Source organism: Rousettus aegyptiacus, unplaced genomic scaffold, assembly GCF_014176215.1.
Source record: "Rousettus aegyptiacus isolate mRouAeg1 unplaced genomic scaffold, mRouAeg1.p scaffold_m13_p_10, whole genome shotgun sequence".
NCBI lineage: Eukaryota > Metazoa > Chordata > Mammalia > Chiroptera > Pteropodidae > Rousettus > Rousettus aegyptiacus.
The window spans coordinates 81,385,508-81,413,330 of record NW_023416285.1 but is presented as its reverse complement, the minus strand read 5'-3'; the positions used below and the strand labels follow the sequence as shown (position 1 = coordinate 81,413,330).

At 39.3% G+C, this 27,823-nt stretch overlaps 1 protein-coding gene and 1 pseudogene across 2 annotated transcripts in view; one reads left to right on the top strand and one right to left on the bottom strand.

Moving 5' to 3' along the window:
* Positions 1-17,714, bottom strand: part of MPP7 (membrane palmitoylated protein 7) — a 217,630-nt gene extending 199,916 nt beyond the window's left edge. Inside the window, exon 1 of one of the 2 annotated variants that reach the window (XM_016160774.2) lies at positions 17,528-17,714. The gene's annotated coding sequence lies outside the window, so the exon portion shown is untranslated. The remainder of the gene's footprint in view (positions 1-17,527) is intronic. The other variant, XM_016160773.2, reaches the window with a different exon arrangement.
* A 3,858-nt stretch (positions 17,715-21,572) lies between these two features.
* On the top strand, positions 21,573-21,691 carry LOC118608767 (annotated as a pseudogene).
* The last annotated feature ends 6,132 nt before the right edge of the window (positions 21,692-27,823 follow it).

The following is a 27,823-nucleotide window of genomic DNA, read 5'->3' as shown; positions in this document are numbered from 1 at the left end:
CAACTTCAGAGCCCTTAAAAGTCCACTGGGAAGAAGTCCTCTTCAAAAATAATGTAATGCGAGGGATGTTCTAAAGTCTGGTAACAGGGTACAGGGTAAATTGAAGGCTGCATGTTTACCAAAGCAGCAGCTACAGTAACTTAAGTCAGAGGTGAGCGTATTTTGAGTAGAATGATGGCAATGAGATTAGAATACAAGAAATCAGGCAGTAGAGAACATTAAGGGGCAAAAGCAGGTCTAAAAGTGAAACGTTAAAAAGATGTTGGGATCAAAAATGATTCCACAGTTCCTAATCTTAGATATGAAATGGCTAATGATACCATACACAAATAGTGGCTAAATTAAAAAGTGGACCTGTTTTTCTTCTTTAGCTCTTTGAATGAGGTCAAGATGAGCTCTCCAGGTGAAAATGTACAACAGAAAGGAGCAATGACACCAAGCTTGGTTAGAAGAACAGGGCTGGATTGATATTGAGTACTAACTTTATATTTAAGTACACTACATACTACTTAAACAAAAGTGGACACTGTTTTAGTGTAGGAAAGAACTGTTACCAAAAAAATAAAAAATAAATAAATAAATAAAAACACCTCTGAATAACACTTCCCAACACAATAAGTTTCCAAAGTGGCCCCAGCAACAGCAACAACTTCTGCATGTTAATTCAAGACAAAAACTCCCTGCCACCTACTCACATCCCTTGAAAACTATTCCACGCCCATTGCAATATATTTGCAGTGATTTTTTGGAACACCAAATATTGAGACAGTCTGCTAAAATACACATAGAAATTGGGCCAAAATTAGGCTTTCGACTTACTAACTATATCAACTTTTGAAATTCTAATCAATTTAAGGCATACAAACAAATAAGGATTTTTATTAAAGGTCAGGGAGCCAATGATGAATTTACATTAGTAACCAGGCACAGAAAGATGACATCTGCAGACAACACAAAGTATTAGAACTGAAAACGTCATCTGGTCTCTGGATTTACATGACTATTGTAAAAAGAGAGTGTTTTTAAAAAACAAGTAACAGATGAAATAGTCAGCATGTCATTTATGTTACTGATCATTTAACACTGTATATGTCCTTAAAATTATAGAAATACCATATATACAAGCACATTTAGAAAAAGATGAAAAGATACACACAAATTCATAGTAGCGATTGCATGTGAGGAAGAAAGAGAAATAGAATTAGAAAGGGGAAGAAAGTATACTCCAACTTCATCTACAATGTTTTGCTTCTTTCACTAAAAATTAATCTGAAACGCATACGCTAAAATGTTAACATCTGTTAATTTGGGATGAAGGTTACAGGGTGTTTATTGTGTTCTCTTTGCATTTGAAATGCCACTCGAATTTTTAAAAGGGGGGTGGAGGGAATCCAAATCTCTCACCTAATGAAAATATCACCCAGGACATACCTGACATATCTGTCTGAATAACTCTAGGGTGAACAGGGTGAAGCTCACTTCTTCGCCAAGCAGCCAACTTCTATTTTGGACGCCTACATATTTCTTGAAATAGACTGGCCCCATTAGCAGATCCAAACTCTGGTTTGAATCCTGAAATTATCTATAGAGTGAGTCTTAACCGTAAGATCTCGGTGGAAGCAACTAGGAAAAGGCACTAGCCTCGGTATCTCCTAAGGAAGCTAAGAGGAAGACTCCAGAAGGAAGAAGCTACTAAAGGCAATGCCTTCCCTCTCACCCCCAATAATCATTCCTATGGCTGTTTCAATTCTGTCCTCAAAAGCCAGCCACCACCACAGACATTCTGCAGCAGCAACACCTTTTTTCTCCAGGTGATGAATCTCTGGATCTGTCTTTTGGGTTAGTCATCTGCTCACTATGAACATGCACATCACGCTCTTTAAGAAACCTACTCATTTACTCAAAATCATTTACACCAAATGGATATAAGGGCAAAATCTCTATCCTCAATGACACCTGTACTAATTCTTCCTCCTCTCGATTTCGTAGTCTAAAAATATCTCCGCCATCAAATCCAAAAAAAAAAAAAAATTCAATCCGCACTGTGGCTAAATGATCCCTTAGAATAATTATTGTTATCCAAGTGGAAATGATCCGAGACCCCCAGGGGATGCCTGAACCCATGGACAGCACCCAATCCCATATAAATTATGGTTTTTCCTCTACATGCATACCTATGATAAAGTTTAATTTATAAATTAGGTACAGTAAGACATTAACAATAACTAATAAAACGGGGTGATGATAACAACATACTGTAATAAAAGTTCTGTGAATGTGATCTCTAAGAGAGGCTGGGTGACTAACGGGTGGGAGCACAGACGCTCTGGACAAGGGACCACTCACATCCCAGGTGGGACGGAGCATGAAGGTGCGAGATTTCATCATGCTACTCAGAAAGGCCTGCAATGTAAAACTGTATGAATTGTTATTTCTGGAATTTTCCACTTGATGTTTTCAGACCTCAGTTGACTGCTGGTACGGAAACCGCTGATAGAGAGACCGCGGATAAGGGGGGACCACAGCACTGTCACGAGCCAAGGCAAGGAGAACATGCGAAGTGAGATGGGGCCAGCTGCACGGGCCAACAGCCTAGGGGGAGCTGTGCCTCCCCACTGCGCCCTGACAAGGGCCATTCCCAGGGCAATGCAGATTAAAGAGAACAAGGGGAACACGTGCTCGCGCGCCTTGTTTTAACCAACAAGATTTGGTTTAGCAACTGCCGATACCCTTAAATTAAGAAGACAAAAATAAATAAAAAGAAAACATTACTACAATTGACAGTTTTAGGAACAGGAAGATATAAAGAAATAATATACTGATATTGTAGTTCACATCTCGGAAAACAAAATTCTTTTTAACGGGGGTTAGGCAGGAAGGAGGCTGGTGCAATATCTAGTCCTTGTGACTCTAGATTCATAATAGCAACAGAGTAGTGAAATTTCATAGAATCCAGACCTCTAAAGGCAGGCTAGGGTCCACTCAGGAGAAGGGTACGGCCACCGAGGCCCTAATCACCCCCAGACTAGGGAAAGCACAGATAAGATGCAGGTGACAGCCTGTCAAACTGCCCCATGAGAGACAAACAGGCACATGACTGAGGCAATCCAGGGTGCCAATTCCGACAAGAAAACATATGTCTCAGAACGCATTCCCCTGTCTGACTAGAGGTGAGTAAAAAAGAACAATGGAAAATAACCACATATGGAACTAAACAGGATAGGCTTTGAAAGCCAAGCACTGTGGTAGAGCTTAGGGTTCAAGAGTCATTTCTAAAAGGGAAGATCGCTTCTGTAACAACACACTGATTGAAGAGGGATCACGAAGGCCTGTCAGCTAAGAGCTGATTATTGCAATCTAGACAAAAGGTATCTAAGGTGCAGCAGTAGTAATACAGAAAGAATGACACTGTGACAAGGAAGAAATGACAGCATCTGGTTACTGACTAGATAGCAGAGATGGAAAAAAATCAGCTTTTTTGTGTAGTTAACAATATTGTTAATTAATAATGAATATCAACTACCATTTAGTGACCTTGGATTTGTGCCAAGCACTATACTAAGTGCTTTATAGTGTTACCTGACTTAATTCTCATGACCATCATCTGAGGTAGGTAGTATCATCAGCCTGTTTCAGATAAGAAAATTGAGGAATAGAGATTAAATAGCTTGCTTAAGTTCCTAAGACCAGCTGTGGGCAGATCTGGAATTTGAATCCAAAATATGTTTAGAATATCGCCTAGCCTTTAAAAAGAAGGAAATCCTTCCATTTGGGACAAAATGAATGAGCCTGGAGGACACTATGCCAAATGAAATAAGCCAGACAAGGACAAATACCACATGATACCAATTAAATGATGGCTCTAAAACAGTCAAACTCTTAGAAGCAAAGAGTAGAATGGCGTTTGCCAGGCGCTGGGGAAGAAGGAGATGGAGAGATTAGACGAAGGTACAAACTTTTGCTTATACGAGATGAATCAGTCCTAGAGGTCTACCGAACAGCAGAGAGCCTGGTTAACAATACTATGTTATATACTTAAAATTTTTCTAAGAGGGTAGATCTTATGTTGAGCATTCTTTTCACAAAATAAAAGTGATCAACCATAAAAGAAGTCAGGAGGAAGCTTTTGGAGGTGATGAGTAGGTATATGGCGCATGCTGTGGTGATGGTTTCATGGGTGCACACAGGCACACCTTGCAGGTGTTACAGGTTCACTTCCAGACACCGCAATAAAGCAAGTGCTGGCGAAGGGTCCTGGTTTCAGTACGTGAAGAACGCGACACCTGTGAAGCCCAATGAAGCGAAGTCCAATAAATCGAAGTGTACCTGTACTTATCTCCAACGACTCATTCAGTCGCATGAAATACATAACAGCTTTTTGGGTGTTGATCATACCTCAGTAAAGTGGTTTCTAAAAGTGCTGTTTAGTTTCACAGTCCACATTCCTAACCATTAGGATATAACCATTAGGATACAGATACAGATGATATAGATATAGATCTCATTAAGGTTTCATTTCAGTGACCAAGGCAGTAAACACTGATTAAACAAGGAAGAGAACTGGGAAAACAGACTTTCCAGGACATCGACCCTTCCTTCTCACAATGAGACTTCGGCCTTGAGGAAGCTAAGTTTAGTTCAAAAACCAGGAGAACGGGCTGTTTATGAACATTCCCTTAAAAGGAAGTACACAGATAGTTCCTGTTAGTTCTATCGGCACCATGACGTAATCCTGACATTATCACGGGGAAGCTGCATGCCTCCCTGGGAACCAAGGGGCCAGAAAGAGGAATGCCATCTTACGCTGTTCCAGCCATTGTGGCCGCCCACCTTCCAGCGAGTCCTGTACCCTTAGCTAATTAAATAGGGATCTGAGCCTAATCCAGAGGAGATGGAGAAATGTTCTCTTCCCACCAGTTTGCATACCACCTAAAAATGTTACCTCTGGTTTTAGGAAGTAGAGCAGTTGAAATCAAACATGCCAACTCTTGAGACCTTCGAATATCCTGGAGACACCACGAAGCCACTGCAAACCTGTGTCAGCAAATTAGGGCGCAGGTGGATCCACTGAACTGGAGCTGAGTGGAGCCCCCAGCAGTTCAGCAGTCATCACACAGAAAGGACAGCCGAAACCAAACGATGGCAAAGTCAAAACTGTGGGGAAGGGAGCGTGCCTAAGTGGGACTGAAGACACTTTCGCGATCAAGGGACAGGAGCAACAAGAAAAGCCAGTGGCAGAAACCAACAAGAAACTTCACTGTGAGAAGCAGAACTAAGCCACTCAATATCCAGTCATCAAATCTATTCCATCATTCTGCCCAAACCTCTGTGAAATCCGTCCCTACCACCACCACCCAATCTCAGTTCACCCCCTCACCACTGTCCACGTCAGTGACTTCCCCCCCCCATCTGACCCCCACTACACCAACAGTGAATTATCTAAACCCCATGTTTGAATGTGACATCACTGCAAAGTCCTATAAACGTTTCTTAAACTGAGATATATTGTAGAGGTTCAGGGATAAGAGTAAAAATGACACATCTTTTGGAGTATCAATTTTCCACAATGGAAAGTGATTTTTTTTTAATCTATTAGATCAAACATAAAACTTCAGAATAATTGCATGCTTGCAGTGGGCTACTTTTGATGTGCCCTCAGGCTTCTCCTGGGCAAATTTCTGTCCTTAAGTGGGGGCACTTCAGTGGAAAAATATTTGAGCAGCAGCCAAAGTAGGTGAGACTTGTGTTTGTTTGTCCAGGTTAAGACTGAGAGCCAAAGAAAGAAAGATTGAAGATGTATAAAAGAGAAAAAATATATATATAAATTCAAATCATATGACTGTTTCTCACATTGGTCTCTGATGTAAGGAAAATTTGAAGCTTGGGTCTGAATCCTGGCTTTACCACTTCCTAGTCACACGACTCAAGGCAAAATATTTAACTTCTCCATTACTTGATTTTTTCCACTTGTAAAACGAAAATGACGATACTTAAAAGGGCTGCTGTAAGAATTAAGCGAGGATATCTATAGACAGTGCCTGGCATTTAGTAAGGGATCAATAAACAGTAGCTATTATCTGTAAACTCTAGCGTCTTCCAATCTGTTACAGCATTCCAAAACTTTCATTAAATCCAAAATTATTCTCAGACAGGAAAATGTCTATTTTGATAAGCAGTCTTGCCACCATTCAGTCTGTTCCCAAAGATATGCTAAGTTCCACATGCAAAAAAAGAGATTATATTTAATTACCCAGTTCTAGATTCATCTTGGAGGTTAGAAACATCTAGAACAGAAGCAGCCAAGTGAAAATCACTTTGGCCATTTGATCTCGGAAGCTAAACAGGGTCGGGCCTGGTTAGTACTTGGATGGGAGACAACCTAGGAAAACCAGGTGCTATAGGCGTAAACATTTTTTAAAAATAAGGGATTGTAAACTGACAAGTTCCTTGCAATCTGTGAGGTCAACCAAGGGTTGCCTCACCTAAAAAAAAATAAAATAAAGTGAAAAAACAAAATCACTTTAGTTATCATTTATAAAATGTTCAGTGAACTGAAAAACAACTGAACAGGAGACACCATTCTGAAATTCACCCAAGAGGAAGAATACCTCAAAAACTTCTGTTATGAAGAATCTGACCGCTGATCAACAGCTGTTAACCAGTTCCCAGGAGGGGTTTCACAGCGGTGCACAGATGTTTACATAGCTTCTGTCATCTGGGTACGAGGTACTGCGTACTCATTCAGCAATCACTGGAATTATGAATAGTTCACGGAGGGAGGAGCAGGAGAAAACAGGTCTGGCCTGAAGAAGGATCAGTTTCACGTAGGTCAGCATTAGTAAGAAACCATGAGCAGACAGCTAGTAAGAAACCAGGGGGAGAGACTGCAGGTGAAGGTTGAAGGCTAGAGCTTTCCCTTTCTCTCTCAACCTAATACCATCATCAGATAGATACTCAGTTCCATTTGACTTGCCCCTCCCAGGATCAGTTTCACCTACCGCTTCCCTTTATCCCGAGAAAACTTTATTTTCTATCATCCATTTCTTAAAATAAATTTTAAAGAGGGAGAGATGCTGTAATAAATATAACTTTTATCATTCAGCCCACAGAATGCCAGTAACAAATATATAAAATAAAGGTCTTTTCACCTATTTTATTATCCTATAAGCACAAGCACCTTAAAGGCAAAGATACCTCATATATTTTCAAATCTGTTCTCAGAGTACAATGTAAGCTACATAAAGGATAATTACATGCAATAAATATATTATTCTAGAGGCAAGAAGAATCGTTTTAATTTTTAAAATTCCAACTTCTTTAATAGCACCAAGATGTGTCTACTATTATTCTTTTATTTCAAATGAATTAAGCTGCCTTCAAAATACAACAAAAGAACTTTTCTATTAATAGTTTCCTTTCAACTTCCAAAAACCAGAGCAATTTAGCATGGTGTTTCAAAGATAAACAATGGAGAGGCCAATTTAATTTATTCATCCTGAAGAGACTTGTCCTATAATCTCGTAATACTGAAAACTGGTTTTAAAAAGATCAAATATTGAATATGCGTTTTCTATACTAACTACATCTCAATATATTTCCTTCATAAAAATACTCTATCAAATAAAAAATAAAAAAATAATTTAAATACCACCATTTTGTAAACCCCTAGTAATGGGTCTTGGCAATGATTATCAATGGCCAGGAACATGGCAGTCAACATGGCATAATTCTAGCTAGAAGTAGATTTCACCACCTATGAAGCAGCTTTGCCAAAAAATAGAAACTGAATTCAATCAAGATCTGGTTACTATTCACAGGAAATAAAAGAACAGAAGAACATGCTAAGACACGTATTAAATAAAAAGCCATGGGTTACCACCCATTATAATTCTTCTTAATTATGATGACGCTACCAAACAAATATTTCTTAATAAATGTCCAGGTCATTCCTCTAAGTTCTCTTTGTGCTAATCTTTGTCTTAAATGAGGAGAAAAGTCAATCAAGTATTAGCATGTATATGGATGTATTTATTGTGATAAGAAAGCAAAATTAACAGCTTCATACAGGTCTGGAGTTGCTAATCTCAGAAATATTTTCTTTCCTTGTGTTAGTAATCTTTCTCTCACTCGGAAAAATACTGCACAGCTGAGCCAGGAAGTAACAGGTCCCTGTTTCTAAGAAGATAGCTTTAGGAGTAAGTTAGCAACAGAGCTGGGTCCGGTTCAGCAACCTCAGGGGAGAGATCCATCTGAGCTGGCCCTCAGCTGCACAGGCAACAGATGCTATAAGCCAGCTGTCCTCAGGTGATCCATGAAACCTGAGGCTCCTCAAGAATCTTTAAGATCATCCATAACACCAAAACTATGTTTATAATTACACTGAAAGGTTATTTGCAGTTTTCACGGTACTGACATTGCACCGATGACATATAAACAAGGGTGTGTAAAACTGCTGGCACCTTCGCATGAAGCAAGTCAGAGGCACTGACTTTACAGGTAATCATTGTAGTCCTCATCACATGAGCTCAGTGGGGAAAAAAATGCCAGTTTCACATAAGCATGTCTTTAATGAAACAGTGAAAACAAACAATTGTGTGATATCCTGACCCCTGAATTCATTTCCTTTAAATGTGCCATGTGACAAAATAAGGAGTACACATAAGAAGAACTCATGCTGTACACTGAAGTACAGTAGTTCTCTCAAGGAAAAGAAATCGTCCCAGTGGTTTGATTCGCAAGCTGACCTAGCAGCTTTCACCCCATGTGATATCATTCTCATATGAAATGAAAACTGGAAGACAAACTGAGTACTAAAAGTTGGGTATTTGGTAGACATTTTCTCAAAAATGAACAAAGCAAACCATTTGTTTTAAGGAAAACACCTGACATATTTGTTGGAGTTTCCACGCAAAAATTAGGTTTTTGGAAAAATTATATCTGCCACCAGCAACATGACAGCTTTCTCAACATGTAAAGATTTTTCTGATGGGATCATTGGTGATTTTAACAAATATGGGGTTTTTTTCAAATGGTATCCTAAAAGGTGCCAACATTTGGGAGATTTACATAATTGTGTGAACCAATACTTTCCAAATCATGCATGAGTAAGGAGTCAAAGTGCTGGACAGATCTGAAGATTTAAATGTAACATAATGAGAAAAGTTTGCTAATTTGGGTTCAGATTCCACTCTGCAATTAAACTTTAAGAAATTGTCACTTCCAGAGTTTTGGTGTAATATTAAAGAGAATATCCACAATCATCTAAAAAGGCCATTAAAATACTCCTCTCTTTTCCAACTGCAGGTCTGTATGAGGCTAGACTTTCATTTATTTCAGCCAGACAATAAATCACAACAGATTGAATGGAGAAACAGACATGAGAATCCAGCTGCCTTCTGTTAAGCTAGACATTAGAAAAGAGTTGCAAAAATGTAAAACAATGCCACTCTTCACTTATTTTAATAGTTATTTTTTCATAAAGAAATGTTATTTATATTAATATATAATGAGGTTATTTTTAATGAATTCTCTAATACTTCCTGCTTGGATTTCTAATTCAGGATATAGCATTAGATATAATCCGCATAAACAATAGCTGGTAATAATTTTTAAAGAGTGTGAACTGGTACTGAAACCAAAAGTTTGAAAACCGTGACTCCAAGGTTTGGAGCCCAGGTCAAAACTGTGTTTGTTCAAATGAGCTTGCACAAAGGATCTTATCCTTTGATTTCATCTTGGAACAAAACACCAAAAGTTGGGAGCCCAGCAGGAGCAGAGTGACAGACCAAGATCACTACCTCCAGTATTACTGCATGCTGCTACAAGCCAGGGTCATGGAAATGAGCAGGCAGGTGGCTTCCGGGGTCCTGCTAACGCTGTTTTATCTGAATGCTGGTTACACAAGTGTGTTTGTGAAAATTCAGTGAGCTGCAGGCATAGGATATATGCATTAGGATACATGGATAGCCTTGTATATATAGTGATTATGCAATTCTCCAAGTAGATATTATACTGTAATACATTTTTTTAAATTCATAGTTTAAGCTGCATAACAAGTTCTACTTTGCTCTTCCAAACACATGATGGCTTCCAACTAACCAGTCACCAGAGTTACTTTGGAAAAGCCTGACAAAAATAATTCAAATTTTTTATTTAAAAACCTCAATATATACAACTGTAACTTTTGGAGGTTAAGAGCTATATACCAGCTACCTTTCCAACACAGAGAGAATTCTGTGCTTACTTCTCAAGTTTTCAAACCAACTGAAGTTACAATAAAAAAATCAAATACAATTTAGAAAATCTCCCAATTAAATGTAAAACTACAGATGAATTAATTCCCTTAAAAGTATTAAAGCAATCAAGAGGACAGTATCTCTGCTACCCTTCAACATAATACTACAAGTCCAGACAAATGCAATAAGGCAAGGAAATACAAAAGACAAACAAGAATTAGAAGAAAAAAAGGCAAACGGTCATTATGTAAAACGAAATCATCTTCATGGAATATTCAAAAGAAAAACTAGCCATTAAAATACAAGTGTTCAAAAATAGAGCAACATAAAGTGTAGGTAGCATAAGGAAAATAGTAAACAATGTTGTATAAAACGTGTAAGCGGAGAGAGGGGTATTAGATTTAGTGGGGTGATGACTTTCTGAGTTATATAGATCTCTAATCACTATGATGTACAACTGAAACTAATATATTATTGTATGCCAACTATAATTTTAAAAAAACCTCATTGACTTGCACTATGTAAATACAAGCAGCTAATTGTCTATTATACTTCGATAAAGTTGGGGGAAAAGGAAAACAAAATACAAGCATTCGGCCAGACCAAAAATATTAAATATAAATAGAAAGATTAACTGATAAATTTATATCAATAGGCAGACCTATATAAGTAGGATTCCGCTACATAAGGGGACAAAAACAATGACAGTAACAATAACAAATGCTATCGACAATACAAACAAAAACTAAGATACCTAGAAATTAATCTAACAAAGAGGAAACAAGACCGTTATAGAGAAAATTTTAGACTCTACTGAAAAGGTACAAATATCTTTGATACATGGTTCCAACCATGGTTATATATCACTATTAACAGAGGTGGTTTTTAAAAATACACTTGCTGGGCTCTACTCCCCATAGATTAGAATTCAGCTAATCTTGCGTAAATGGGTCACGTTTTTTAAAAGTTATCTAGTTAATTCTAACACGAATCCAGGGCTAGAAACCATTGGTTTAAACATGACTAAAAAAACACAGGTTGTATTCACACTTCCACATACCAAGATCTACAAACAAGTAGAAATGAAAATGAAAATGAAATCAAAAACCACTGTGGAATTCAAACAGAAAGAGACAAATTGTAGAAACACACCTTCCTTGACCAAGAATGGAGAAATATTTCCTAAACAACACCTGGAACGTGAAAAAAATATGGATGGATTTAACTATAACAAAATTAAAGATTGTGTTCCATCAAGGAATTCAAAGAAAAAACTTGACAAAGAGGTAAAAAAACTAATGGAAGGTACTTGTACCATTTCAAATCCAACAAGATTAACATCTAAAATATACCAAAAAAAAAAAAACCCTCCTGTAAATTAGGGCAGAAAAGCAGGGAGGGGGATAAAAAATAATCTAATAGAACAAAAGGCAAAGAACATATATGCCAATTCACAAAAAGAGAAACCCACACAACTAATAAGCATATGATAGGATACTCAACTGCATTAGTAATCGGAGAATTGCAAATAAGAAAGTAACATCACTCCATCTGTTGCATCAGATTGGAAAAAATAATAAGGTCAGAAAATATCAAGTGCCAGCAAGAATGAGCAGGTAATAGCTGGTGAGAGTGTAAACTACCATAGCCATTCCAGATAATAACCTAGCAGCACTTAAGGAAATTATGTATATGCCTGAGAGAGGGTGAGAGAAGGCATGAATGGAGATAGGAGATGAAAGGGAATTCATGACCAATAATGATAGTGGGCCATGAACTCAGCATTAACTCAGCTCTGCACGCCTGATTTGGGGGGCGCACGCAGGAGAGTCTCCCCACCTCATATATTCTCTCGCTGAACCAGTATGTATTCAGTCCCTGTACACCAGCTACTGTGCCCAGTGTTGAAAACATAGCAGCCAAGATCAGGTCCTTGGATTCACAGAGTTTCTAGTGAAGGAAACATAAAAAGTAAACAAATATGATGAGTGATAACTGCTACGACAGATATAAATGGGTGATTGTGGCAGGGAGTAATAAGAAAAGGGAGGTGAGATTTTTCAGAGATCATCGAAGAGAGGTGGGCTCCCAGATGGGCAGAGAGAAAATGAGCCAAGCATCCAGCAAGCTGGGCGAAGAAATCTCCAAGAACCGCATTCAGGGTCGTCAAAGACAAAGTCGCCACTCTACAGGTGAGACTGTGTTCCGAAGGTAACTTTCAGGTAGTCCCTGTAATTGAACTCCCAGAAACAACATTTAAAACTCCTGCTATATAAAGTGTAGAGCACAGTGATCGTTGTGCAAATCCATTATCTTTTGAGCAAATTAAACATTTTTAGGCAAAAAAAAAAAAAAAAGCACCAGCCATGTAAATATTCTATGTCTCTAAAAAGTGTTTCTGGAAAATTACTAGGATCCACAAACTTTTCCTTCATTCATTAAATAGAAATTGGAGTAGTTGTGTATCTTTTCCACAGCAGTGTAAAGAAATGAGAATATTAGTTTTTGTCTTTGAAAGGCATACCTCAGCTTTAAAAGATTCAGGATCCTATTTATCACATATACTAATTGATTTTTATGATTACAAGTCAACATTTACTGCATGCTTGCAACCTGCTAGCCACTGTTCTACAGGCTTTTACACACACTTGAGTTCATTTAATACAGAAACATAACACTCTATTTCTTCCATATCAGAAATGAGAAAACAGAGGTAAGAAACTTGCCTGAAGTTAAAAATCTAGTGGCAGAGCATGGATTTGAATCCGGATCTTTCAAATTTCGAAGCCTGTGTTCCCAACCACTACGCTCATATTCCCTCTGGAATCTTCTCAGTGGTTTTCAAAGTGTGGTCCCAGTAAGTAGCATCACTAGTACCTTGGAATTTATTAGAAATGCAAAGTCTCAGGGCCCATCCCCAGACCTACTAAATCAGTAACATAAGTTTCAACAAGCCCTCCAGGGATTGCGAGGCATACTGAAGTGTGAGAACCACTCGCCTAAAGTTTCCTTAGGCAACTTAATATATGTATGTTAAATGACTACCATTTTTGAAAATGCTAAAATGTAAAATTTTTAATCTATTTAAAATGACTCTAAACATATCAAAATATTAATTCATTTCCTCACTGCTCATATCACAGCAACTCCTCCCCTAAATTTGACAAAATGCCCAATCTGTACCCTGACTGGACCATCTAAAAAAGCCTACTATGATGGGTCTTACTGGAAACTGAGCTAAATCCCAAACATGAAAAAAAGCACAGAGGTCCAAAAAGAATCTCCAGAAGTTAAATCAAAAACCATATTTGGAAGACGAAAAAACTATTTTGAATATCAGCAGTAGAAGCCTGATAAATCTTGGTCCATAGTTTCATAATCATTTTTATCCCTGGCTCAACTCCATCACTTCAACAAACTTTTCCAGTTGCCAAAAAAGTTAAAACCTTCAGAAATATTTCTCAAGATTCAGATTGCTTTAAATAAACATATATAGGCCCCATCTTTCAAAGAGCATGTTTTTATCACGAGTAAAAACTAGTCAGATGGTTTTCCCACATAAACTACAGCAAAAAGTGAAGATGTCCCTTACCTAGACCAGCCCTTTACAGCATCCTATCTAACTCTTCTTTTGAACGCCATATTTAGACCACGAGGCTTCTTTCTTCCCACCTCAAGTTCTCAATCTGAGTAGTTCTGTTTATTCAAGTTCGTCTATTTCTAATAAAGGTTTTGTTTAAGGGAGGGGAAGACAAGAGTATCAGAAGTATTTTTAAGCACCTACCAGAATTGAAAACATACCATCTGCCAGATAACTCTTTTAAGCTATTCACTTGCATACTCAAGTCATTAATTTTATAAAGTTCAGGGTTCTACTTATTTTTTAAAATTAAAAACAAATTTGAAGACTGAAGAGTTAACTAGCCCAAGTCTGGACCACAGGAGAGCTGTAAACCTGAGTTAAAATGCTTATTGACTTGATTAAAGTGGTCAAAGGTGCAGAAAGTTCTGGGAAGCCCATGCTCAGGCAAGTTTTTAATCTGCCTAGCTACTGACAACCACCCACCTTACCAGTTCACACTCACCCAGGGTTGGCAGCACTACAGGGAGCTACCTTCCTAGAAGGAATGACACCTACTTTTTTTCCCCCTCCCAAATCACCATCAAATTCCCTGAGAACCACAGCTGATTCCAAGAAACAAAGTATTAAAGTTCTCCCCATACAAGGTTTCATGGAACTGAAATAAACATCCACAAAACACCTAAAGACATTCCCATTTGCTTTTTCTCTCGCCTTTTACAAGTCCAGTGCTTTCTGCAAAACATCTCGCAAAATGCAATTTTCCTAACTAGTCCGTATTCTCCCCTAACGCTGCCATTACTATACCTGAAATGGGTACTGCTTTTTATCAAAGCAACAGTTATGTTTTCTCGTCTCTCTTCTGTAATAATCTCAACAAGCTACCCAATCAGAAAAAACAAGCCTAACAACTTCTACCATCAGCGGGAGAGAATGCTCCTCTCTCGTTCATAAGTGAAGCAAGGTGATAATCATACTCTCCTAAAAGATGAGATATTAAGTGAGCGTTCAAAAAAAAAAAAATCTTTTATAAGCTTCAGTAACTTAAGTATTTGCTCACAGTAAGCAATCTTGCTATATGTACCCACTTTATTCTACCACTTCTTTTCAATTAGTAATTAAAGAAAGCAAAGCATAAAACTGTGTTCAAATAGTTCAGCCACAATTTACATCAGATTTAAACAATTCAAAAGCCACTTTAAAAAATACAATTCAAGTGTACCTAAATAAGGACCAAAAAATCCACACTCTGGTCTAGGTTCCTGACCACAGGGAGAACCAGAAAGCTCTTTAGCAAAAGTTATTCTAAAACTACTAACAATTTCCTTCATTTTAAACTATTGTTTCCTTCCAAATAATCTCATTTAATAAAACTGACCTGAATCACTCACTGCAATTCTCTGAATTGCAATTATGACAGAAACCTTACATTTGTACTTTTGTCACTGAAATGCTGTAGGATAAAAACCTGATTGAAATCTCCAATAAGTAGCACCCAGTGCACCATCTAGTGGAAGTCGTGTAATGTAATTAATTTTTTTTTAAAGTGCAGAAATCTTAGGTAAGAATACAAGCAACTACTTTTCAAACAGCCTAAATCTCTTTCCAATTTCCCACACTGCAAGTGAGCTGTGATCATCACAAGAGCGGACTTATTTTCCATACAAATTAACAAACCATCAAGGTTTCCTTATAGAAATTTTTGCTTGGGAGCTAGAAGTTTTAATCTGACAAGAGAGGAAAAAGTAAGTAAAGGCATTAAGGCAAAAACAAACCAAATCAGAGCTAGATAGTGTAGGGCCTGTGTAAGAGATGTTTTATAATTTGCATGAATGAGTTACATCAAAACATACATGTTACATGCAACAGAAGCATCTTCCATGAAAACAAGGGATTACTTCATTAGAACAGTTCCATTGAGTAATTCATAAGACATTTCCATCTTCCTATGACTAATTAACACAACCTAACAATTCTCTAGAGTTCCCCAAGCCTTGACATCATTCAAGAGAATCCTCCCAAATACCCATCTAAGCCTGCTCCCCATTAACTCCTACACTCCCTTGCTTGAGTTATTCTAATGAAGAAATGACTTTTACATTTCAACCCTTCTACTAAATTGTAAAAAATTTCCAAAACAAAGCCATATGTCATGACCAAAATACATTACACTTTATTTTTATTTGCCTTATGTATATTATTTCAATTCAAATAATAATTAAAAAAAAAACGGCACTGACATTCAGTGATACGAAACACATAAGGTTCTCTAATTTGGAACACCTGCCAAAATTTAAAAGCGATTTTCACATAGCACCACTAGGTTTTTCGTTTGTTTTGTTTTGCCTGTGTGAAAAATTGCCTTTCTGGGGTGATTCAAACTATCTTAGCAACCCTAAGAGGGGAAAAAAGACCTAAGAGACAACATTTCTTTACTTGGAAATAACCATCTCCAGCTCGTGAACACGTGATCAAATGGGTAAGCAGAGCTTAAGGGATCTGGCATTAAATCCATTCAAGGCACAGAATCCAGTAGGAGTCAAGTAACCTGGGGCATAATTCCTTTCATCTCTAGGGTGTCCAGTTTATAAACCTGTAAAGTGGGTATGATAAACACTACCTGCCTCCAAAGAGTAGGACACTAAAATTGATGCGATGCTGAGTGAGCTTCTCAATTAAAAATCTAAATGGAAGTACTGGCTTGTAGAATAGAGCGCACCTGGAAGGGGTGAACACGGCTCTAAAAGCCCTCACTGTGCCTTTACTGCTAAAACTCGGTGACCTTCACCAATTCACTTGTGAACAAATTGGTGAATGAGAGGTTATCAGGCACGTCAAAGGTAACAGCAACAAGGTGGGTTTTTTTAATAAGTAAACCATATCATGTTAATTGCCTAGGACTTGTCTGCATGCGTCGCAGGTGCATCCCTAAAACCCAAAACCCAGAGATTGTTTTTAAAGATATTTTTAATGCTGTCTTTAAAAAAATTAGAGAGAAAAAAAAAGAATCATAATTCTACCCACGACAGAGTGACAGAAACAAGGTCCCACCCCCACAATCCTTTCAAACCTGCACAGGCATTCCTCATCAACATTCCTCCCCCTCGTTCCTATCGCGCCGCTCCTCACTAATGCGCAAAGGTGAGTCACCCTGCTGGGTCTACTTGCCACTAGAGGGAAAGCCCCCAACGAAGTTCACGTTAAAAGCTGCTTTTGACTTAAAAGGAAAAAGTAAGCGATGTTAATGTGTAAATCGCACTGCAAAGCACCTATCTCCAGAAAAGCTGTAATTAACACTACCCAAGTAGAGATACCTTTCACAATTAAAAAAATAAAAATAAAAGCCACTCAGCTTATCGCTACGAATCAGTAAGTCCTTCTCCCTTGGTTGCCTGACTCTGACTCAACTCCACGGTTTTCCCTCCACCTGCATATCCTCCCGCCCTCCCTAGGGCCCGGCCGCCTTACCCCCAGTCCTGCGAGGTCCCCAAGGGGTCCCGTCCGCAGCTGCTCCTCGCCCGGCCCCGCCCCCACCTCTCCGCAAGGTGCCGCCACTGTCGCGGGCTCCTAGACCGAGACGCCTCGAGGCGGGTAGGAGGCTCCTGGTGCCTCGGCCCGGCTACCGCCGGTGGGAGCAGCAGGGAGAGCAGAGCCCATCGCCCGCACCGCGCCCCGTGTTCCCATCGGCGCTGCAGCTCTGGCGCCCCATTACCTGCTCTGAGCAGCCGTGGCCCGCGGGAAGAGCGCTCGCCGTGGCCCCTGCAGCCCTGGCCTCGGAGGCAAGGAGGTAGCGACTGCGGCCGCAGCAAAGGACAATCAGGAGCCGGCAGGCGCAGAACGCACGAGCCCAGCAGAGCCGGGCCCCCACCTCCACCGGAGCAAGTAACCGATTCAACCCCCTCCCTCGGCGGGGCGGGGCCACGATTGGGGGGCGGGGACCGGGGCGGGGCCGCACCGCCCGCGGGGCGTGAGCGCCGCGACCGCTTTGTAAGAGACGCCTTCTGATAGGCTGCGATAGGGGTAGGCGTCTCACACTTGACGAGAGCCTCACCAACAAGGCTCCCTGATTGGTAGATAGAGAAAGCAAAGCAGAGCCCTGATTGGTGACAGCTGTGTAGCTTCTCTCCCCCTGCCTTCAATCATCGGAAACACCGCCTCCACCCGCTGGGTTCCCAGGTGGCTGCAGAATGGGCTGTGTTTTATGAACCTGCAGCCTACCTGGAGAGAACTCCGGGTACCCGGGATCCTTTGCCAGATATGAGCTTCCTTACTCTACTTCGATTCTTTGATTTCCGTATGAACTTGGGGAATAACGTCTCATCTTTGACATCGCTTGGATTTTGAGAAGTCTCGTGGATATTTTTTAAATGCTGCATAAGATTTAGAAGGGAAGTTATATGCAAAAAAAGAAAAAAAATGAAACGTTTTCACCCAGTGAGAGTATGCGTGACTTTTTTTATTATCTTTCTGTGTTCCATATTGAGCATGTATCATTTTTATAATTAGGGGGAAATTTTTTTAAAAAAATAGAAAAAGAGTAAGGTGCAGAGAATGGTAAAGGATATCCAGGGGACTGATTCTTCCACAGTAGAAGAAAATACTGTAACATACACAACAGCTGAGAGCCATCAAATAATATGTTCTGGTATCAGCCTCTTTCAAATCTCTTTCCGGAGTAACTATTTATCCAATACACAGTGTAGAATACATTACACTATCAACAGATCCTCCCTAACAGGAAGAATTTAGAATCCAAAGTACCAAATAAGGCTTTAACCAAAAAAAAAGCTTTAACCAAAAAAAAAAAAGTAGACTACTGAAATTCAGAAGATATAAATTAGAATATGCAGGGAATTATAAGAATGTGACAGCTCTTCCAGATGTGACTCACACTTTGAAACCTGAAAGAATTAAAAGAAGAGGGTCTTAGAATAATTATCAATGACCCATAGTTAAAACCCTGAGCTCTCAGACCACATCGGCCAAGCCCCACGTCACCCTAGCCAGTTTAGAACAAATGAAATACATCTCTCCTGGGGACTACACTCATTTTACTCTCTCTGGCTGTCTTACTGTGTTCTTCTTGTCATTTCCATGAGGTTCTGAAATAAGTTTCAAAAAGAAGCATTTCCTCCAGCAACTCTATTCATTTAATAGTAAAAAAGTGGAGATTGACAAAAATCAAACCTGTGAAAGAAAGGAATGTTTGGTAAACATGAGCTCGTAAAGAAGTAAGGATGAGGAATATGATATAAATAATAGGACAAATCCTCTTTTCTCTCTTTTTCTCTAAGAATAAGGTAAAGGTCTTTGGAGGACAATAACCTCATTGCCTAACGAATTTCTTATAGAACCCTTGTAATACATGCACTTCTAAACAATAGTCTGAAAATGTGTCCCAGAGTACACTGAGCAAGTAACTTAGTGTTGAGATTTAATTATGTTTAAATATGTAAGGAGAAAAAAGATAATAAGTTGAATTTACACCGTTAGCATAGGAGAGTCGGCCCCCTCCATGGAGGGCCATCAGAGGACACACCAGAGTATCTCAGCGCATCCAGCTGATATTGGCAGGTGAATCAAAAGATGCAGCAACTAAATAAACAAAAAAGTAAATTTAAAATGTAATCTTAAAAATGTATGGCACAGTGTTTTAAGGCCACTAGGGAGTAATCTTCACCCCAATAAGAGTTCAAAAATTAATTTTAAAGATAGAGTGGTATCTTATAGAATCCCAGGACAAAAATTTCAGTTCTCAGGAACGGTAGGAGCCAGGACCTGAAAAGCCACGAGGAAGAAACTCAGCTGAAGTTTTCTCTCTCTTCAAACCTACCTCTTTCTATAATTCTGCTCTATTCTTCTCTGGAAAACAGCTTTCCCCGGCTGAATGAGAGGGAAGCTACCCCATAGCACCCCCCTCCCTCCATACACAATGACTGAATCAATGCCCCTGACCCAATACCAAATTCTATGGAGAGAAAATATGGTTGCCCCAGCCTGGTCTCCCCCACCCCATCACTATAATCAGGGAAGTAATGGGGGAGGGGCATCACGGACATGGCTGCTGGGGCCATTCCTGTTGATAGGCAGTTATTTCCCAAAGAATAGGCACTGGGCAGGTTATCAGATAGGCATCATAGGTCCCCCACATTTTCAATAGTCAGTGAGAGGCTTCGTTTTCTGTTCAGTGAAAGTCTTTTGACACTAAAGCAGAGACTCAGAAGCCAAGGCCAAATCCTTCTATGGCGATTTCCAGCTTTCTCAAAATCTCTAGAAATCTCTCTGCTTGAGTTGGCTTCCAGATACCAAGTACCCTTGTCTCTTCCAGTTTCAAGATGCCATGCCCATTTGGGTCTACTAATTCCCAACGTCCTTACCTACATATACCTCTCAACCTGTTTATTCAAAGAACAAAAGCACTTGCCATGTGGGTGAACACCCATGAACATTGCTCTCAGCTCCTGTGAGACGAGCATGTAGAACAAGCAGGACCGATGAAGTAGATGGAAGCAGAAGGCAACCCTTTGCCTGCCACTGTCCCTTCCATATTCAGTGAGAGATCTTCCCCTGCGCCTGGATGAACACATGGGTAGTCCCCAAACTTTTATGAGGGCTCTTAGGTAAGAAAAAATCCTTTGGCTTAAGCCACAAAATACAGTCTTAATCTAGAAATTTTAATGTGAATGCCAGTATTTTGATCAACACTTCAAGTTGCATTCAAATATAGGCCTTCCCTCCACTTGCCCAGCTAGCTTTGGAGCAGGCAGGCCATGTTCTCAGGAAAGGAGAAGAGGAGCCTTCTTTCTACGCCGACGTATCCTCCTCCGACTCATAACAAAAGGAGATGGAGAAAGTCTGAGGATAGCAAGTTCATGCTAACTGGTACGGTCGCCAGGAGGGTTTGCTCTCTGCGCCTGGCCAATGACTTAACCTTGCACAACCCCCTTGGGTGCTTTCTGACAGTCTCAGAGACTGGAAAGTGAAACATCTGACCTGGGCAATGCAGTTTTGTCTGGCTGCCACTTCCACCCTCGGTTTCTGGTTCCCCACAGACCACTTTATACAGATTCTCCTGTTGGAGGGGAGGTGGGAGCAGTCCCGTGACCTCTCTCGGTATTCCTCTTGGGCAAGACTTAAACATCTCCAGCTCAGCTCTCCCTCACGAATGGTTTTCATCTGGTCCTCAGGAAACGCTCGTAAATTCTTTAGTCCGATGAGCAGTGGAAGTGCAGCTGGCTTCCAAGCACACGAGTCTTGAGTATCCTTTCTCCTTTTTTCTGAGCTCTCTCTCTGAACTACTGCCTCAAGCCAATACCTTCAGCCTCTCAACTTTGAATATCTCAGGTACAACTTAGACACTCCGAATACCAGAGAACACCAGTCAAGTTGCCCTCATGTCCCTGTTGACACCCCCTCTCTAGTGAGATTATGGTGGGAGATCTTGAATGAGTGGTTAGCTGGGACTCAGCATTGCTGTCCTGAAGAACACTTTTCGCATATTCCATTTCCTCTGCCCTTTTATGATCCTATGCTGAGTGGAGGATTTTTAAGTGTCACCAAAGGGCTAAAATATTTCCCTTGAGATTTACTTTCTACTCTGGCAATTACTTTAAAATTATACATCTATTATCTTTGGTGCCTCGGTCAAAACTTTTCTTTTACACCTTGGCATACTAATGTGGATCTGTACAAATTGCTTTAGTTAATAACACCAAGGACAAGGGGCTAAGAAAACATGTTCTCTAAAATCATAGGCTATCTACAGCCACGCCACCCTGAACAAGCCCAATCCCATCTGATCTCAGAAGCTAAGCAGGGCTGGGCCTGGTTAGTACTTGGATGGGAGACCACCTAGGAAGACCAGGTGTTGTAGGTGTAAAAAAATAAAAAAATAAGGGATTGTAAGATGCCAAGTTCTTTGCAATCTGTGAGGTCAACCAAAGGTTGCCTTGCCTAGATAGATAGATGATAGATAGATAGATAGATAGATAGATAGATAGATAGATAGATTTTAAAAATCATAGGCTGTCAAAACCTTAGCTGTTTGAGAATCAGAGAGAAGGGAACACCCACTCTTGCCTAGATATGGGAGACTGTGGGTCACTGTGACACAGGGAAGCAGCCTTGATTTCTAGCCCAGGTGCAGACCTTCAGTCAAAGGTTTTGGGGACACAGCATTCTGCACTTCTCTTAATTGTATAGAGACTCTGAATGTGCCTTTCAGCCCTGAGCTGATGTCAATAAAAATATTACTAAATGTTAATAAAATATTACTGAATGTTAATAGAATATTACTGACAGACTTACTGTGCTTGGAGCCTATCACAACACTGTTTCATTTAAGTCTTACCTAAACTTCACCCGTTTAGCACACCCTACAGTAGCGCTGTTTCCTCCTGTTTGGTGAGGCCCTCTGCAGAGAGGCATCACTCACACTTTTATTACAAGTTTATAAACCAAACTAACTTCTACCTCACATTTATCTTTGATGGTGTTTGACTGTTGGGTTTCATCGTCAGTGACCACATCTTCCCAGATCAGGTTATCAGCTCCCACTTTCCCAAATTCTGTCTTCATGTCTGCATCTCCTTCTTTAGCACCAAGTCACACGAACTCACCATCATCATTGTACCATCACCAGAGTCATCATAATCATCAATTATATAACACTCAAAATACCATAAACAAGCATATGAAGGAACAATAACATCTATAGACTCTAGCAAAAAAATTAGTAAAGAATATTAAAATTACTTGAAGAGCTTTTTCAAATTACACACCCCCTGATAACACTGAAGCAATCCTTCCTATTGTTCTCTCTGCAGATACACATGCTGGACTCTAACACATCATAGCAACAATCTTGCTAGTGATGGTAGAGGGACCTTCAGTATGTTTGGGAGAGGTTAAGAGACTCTACTTTATTCCTTACTAATCTAATTGGCCCTTTCTCAAAATTCTAAGAGTAAGTCTATAAGTTTGGGGACCATCTTTTCCCTTAGCTAAAAATACAGGCTTGATCTTGCTTATAAATAAAAAGAACTGTCCCCATAAAGGGAGGAGCTTTATCTGACTTAGTGGCACAGTAAGTGCCCAGTGACCATTTGCTACACTAAAAAACTTGGAACTCATTTTAAAATGGAAGAGTTTCAATCCACCAGTTGTATCTGAGCAAGAAACATTCATCTGAACTATCAGCAGTGGCTGTGGGCTCTTCTATTCATTTTTGTCTATTTGACAGCTCTTCAAGTTTGGTTTCTGATGCAAGTGGCAATTGGCTGCCTCCTCAAAAACTTCTGTGTGTAAACTGAGAGCCACCTAATAACTCCAAGGAGTGGGGGTAAAGAATGACAGCATGATATTGGGGTATCTGAGCCTTATTACCTGTGACCCCATGCACACCTTTGTACAAATCTGAATGTGGGCCTCAAGCTAGTCTATGACCATATGTGTTATAGTTAAACAGTCAAGAACCTCTAGGATGATGAAACACATTTAAAAAGCTGATCATTGCTTCAATGCTGGTATGCTAACCTGAGGAACTTCAGCCTGTTTGTTATCTAGTCTTTGGTTACTCAAACCAGATGTGCCCTGTGATACTTTTGTCTACTTGATTGTAATCTATATCTGTATCCACATAGAGATAGAAAACACTTAAAGTTTTTCACACTAAACCAAATAAGCCTTCATTCTCCCACTTGCCTGTGTCTGGAAAGCTGTAAATTTGAAGTAGTTCGCAGTAGTGTTAAAACACTCTTCATATCTGTGACACTTGAAGTTAGGATAAGAAAATAATGTTTTAAATAAATTTATCATTAAAAAAAATCAAAAAATCTTTCTGGCATGACTGTCAAGTGAGAACAAATATAACATTACCAAAAATGAGTTTTGTCGCTATTTAGCCACTCTTGTGCAAGAACAGACCCAAAGAAAGAACAAAGAACATCTTTGGTTTGTAATATTTATGATGCAATAAGCACTTCACACTCAGAAAGAAGGGCATTGATAGATACGTTTAGAAAAAAATACACATAGAATGAAATGGGTTATTCAGAATTTATATTTAATTAACCTCAGTCATCTCTGTACCTACCTTGTTCAGCTCACAAGGGAGCATCAAAAGCAAAATCATTCTTGAACTACTTATGTTCCCCCAGAAACTGCTAAAGCCATCATTTATTAATTAGCATTGACCTGGAAAACAGAAGCTTCCTCATCTCACCACTTGAAAACTGAGTAACTCTTTGTTGTGCATAAAAGATTAAGAAACATGTAAGGAGAAGCCATGGGGTGGGGGGGGGGTGGAAGAAGAAGAAGAAAAGAAAAAGAAAAAGAAAAAGAAAGTCATGAAAGCTGCTGCAGAAGAAACAATTTGAGGATATGCACACACAGAGAAGCTGTCCGCACATTCAGGTGTAGTGGCAGAAAAGACAGTGCTTTGGGAAATTGGACTCTTGCTTTTTCGCCTCAAATTTTTAAACTTTCTTATGACCGTACCTTTATCAAAAAATTCCCTCTCCCTGGTATATGAGCAGGAAACAAAAAACATAAAGTTAAGTCTCTGATATATATGAATTTAAGTTCTAAGATTTTAAAGAAATGAAACCAAAGGGATGTATAGAGACATACTAAATAATAAATTTAAGAATCCAAGATATGCATAACATTAGCAGAAGAATTGACTAAAGAGGAAAGAATGATGTATGATATTCATAATTTTAGGTTCTAATTATGCTCTGTAAACAACTGAATAATAACTTATATAAACTAACAGGTTCTGTGCTGTTTAGAATATTCTATAAATGCTGAATATTTTCATTTCCACGCTATTGGATTTGTTTTAGATATCATCAATATTAATATGTGTTGATACTTCATCTTTAGTCATTAATGATGGCATTCGTTCAACAAACATTTATTGAGTACCTACTATGTGCCAGATATTGAAAGAATACAAACATGATTAAGGCAAAATTCACAGCCTCTAGGAGATCACATAATTCTAATTTGCATTTTTATAACCATTATTGCTAATATGGGCATTTGTCCAAGCCCCTTTTCATCTCCAGCATAACATTACAAACTATAGAAGCAAATGAACCACAGAATCCAGCAAGGAACAAAGGAAAGTAAGGCAAATGGTACCTGAATAACATTAATAGCACCACTCAGTTGAAGTAGGCTTGATGAAAGAGGTGGTATTTCAGGAACTCCAGCTTCCATATATTTCAGTAAAGGCAGTAAATCTACAACAGTCCAGATTATTCTGAGAAAGCTAACAAACTGTTGAAGAATCTCCAAAAAACGAATATATGCTAGTGTTAGAGCCTGAATATGAATCCCAATTTAGACACTAAAGCTAGTCGGATGACCTTGGTTATCTTGTTTATCTTTCTGAAGCTGCTTCCTTATTAATAACATGTGCTGTTATTAATCTACCCAAGAAGTCACAAAGTGAGTGGGCCAACATTTGGTTGCCAACATTTCAAAATCAGGATATTTCATGTAAAAGTCCAATTTACCAGTTTCTATTTTTTCAAAAATGTAGATACAGCAAGGCTGACTTAAATTTCCATGTAGCAGCAATTGCTAGGAGAAGAGAATTGTGCCCCCTTTAGAGCTGGCATGCACTTTGCAGTGTGCCAGTTACCATACCCATGTCGCTTATTCATATCTGGCTTAGGTGGGTATTTTAGTTTGCATCTCATGAACCGGATGATTTTTAGGGGCTCTTTGTTGTTATTGAAAGCTATGAGAACTGTTTCAAGTTAATATAAATTAAACATATGTTGTAGGGAGAGGAGACAAATCTCCCATACAGAAGAATTCCAAATTATTTATCTAGGCACTCCACCCTTAAAAAGGTGGAACATACCTCCACATTCCTTAAGTGTGGGCCATGCATCGTGACTTCCTTCCAAAGAAGACAGTAAGGAAAGAAAGAGGAGGGAGGAAGATTAACTTTACAGCTGGGTGATCAAGATCAACATCGATAGTGATGATAAGTCATGTTGACAGTAAGTATGGTTTTCCTCCCAAAAACCCAGTCTAATCACAAGAAAATCATCAAACAAATCCCAATAGAAGGACATCCTACAAAATACAACACGGACTCCTCAAAACTGTCTAGGTCATCAAAAACAGGATAAGTCTGAGACTATCATAGCCAAGAGGAGGCTAAGGAAATACAACAAGTAAATGTAATATGGTAGCCTACATGGAATACTAGAACAGAAAAGGAACATCATGTAAAAACTAGGAAGTGACTAAAGTATGGACTTTAACTAAAACATTGCTTCGATATTAGTTCATTAATTATAACAAACTTGCCCTATTAGTGCAAGATGTTCATAATAAAGGAAACAACGTGCAGGGAATATGGGAACTCTCCGTACTATTTTTGTAATTTTTTTGTAAATCAAAACTCTTCCAGAAATAGCTTATTTTAAAAAAAAAAAATGTGTATGTATACATATATATGAAGGATATCGAAGTATTTCAAGGAATTGTGGGAGATTTGGGCACCCACGTTTGAAAAGATAAAAAGGTCAGCAACAGCATCTTTCCAGCACAGCACTTACTTTATTCACCTCTCAACCACTGTGCCTCTCAGTACCACATTGCAAAGTCCTCAAAGAGAGAAGCCCATTGCGTTGGCCAGAGGAGGAGTCAAAGCCTGGGTCTAGTCATTCTGCCCAAGGTTCAGTGGTAGAGTCATGGCCGCCAGAGCCAGGCCTGTTTACAGGTGACTATCTCCATTAAAGGGGGAGGTGCTGTGAGCCCAGAGACATCCTTCTCAGCTCTGAAACGCTGAGTAAGGTGGTCTAAGAGAAGAGACTTAGCTGATCAAGTCGAAATCCCCAAAATTAAAGCCAGCTATTTCAAAACAAAAGAACAGCATCCTTGTCACTTGTGTTTGCCATTTATACATGCTAGAGAAAGCTCCTGAGCTGAAAATTTATAAAAATTTATAAAAATTATTCTCTGCAAAAATTGATTTAGCCTCCATCTCTCCTGACTCTGTCTCCTTCTGGCAGGGACACCAGTCCAGTGCAGACCAGCTAGGACAGGCATGGGATAGTCAACAATTTAACGGCTGCCGCCACCCACCCCTTCTGCCAGCCCATGTAGTTGATGCCTTGGCACAAATGGGAAAAAACACTCTTCCTCAAGACATTTCACTTTCATTTGACATAATACATTGCTTTGTTAGAACTAGATACTTCATTGACACCTGCCAGGAATCCATCAGAATAAAAATACAAACGTGTGATACCTACCATGTGACCATGATTGCCTGTGTACTGCACAAGCTGTACAACCATATGCTGTCACTCTGGGTACTATTGTCTGTTATGACCAAGTGTCATCTATTTAGAGCCTTGGCAAGCTTGAGCTTACTTTCGTGTCTCGCTATGTATTCTTCCAACAGAGTAAGCATTCCAACTTTCATGGGTAATCATTATTTTGTCTACCTTGGATTAAAATAAAGAATCCAGCTCTGGGCCTGATTCTATAATTGTGATTCCCTTAACCATAACAATGGAGATAATAACACCCTTCACGCAGTGGTGTCACAGTCCTTAAGCGAGAGGACACGTCAAAGTACTGAGCATGGTGCCTGATAGATCACTGAGGCTCAGTTCCTCCTTCTTTACTTAAAAATATTATAAGCTCTTCAGACCAAATCAGGACTCTGCTGAAAGACAATATGGTTATTCTTGTGAAAGTGCTTTCAGATACATAGCCCTGCCTTTCTGTATGCGAGAAGATGAATGGTTGTTTTTTTACCTACTTTGCTTAAGTGAAGCCAAATCTAATTATCACACATTGGCTGCAGACAAACTGTATGTATTTGCTCTTCACAAATTATATTGTAAGAAGTAACTATGACTTCTATTTATTAACTAAAGCAGCAGTCCCCAACTTTTTCAGCACCGGGGACCAGTGCTCCTGTGAGAATCTAATGCCTGATGATCTGAGGTGGAGCAGAGGTGGTGATGCTAAC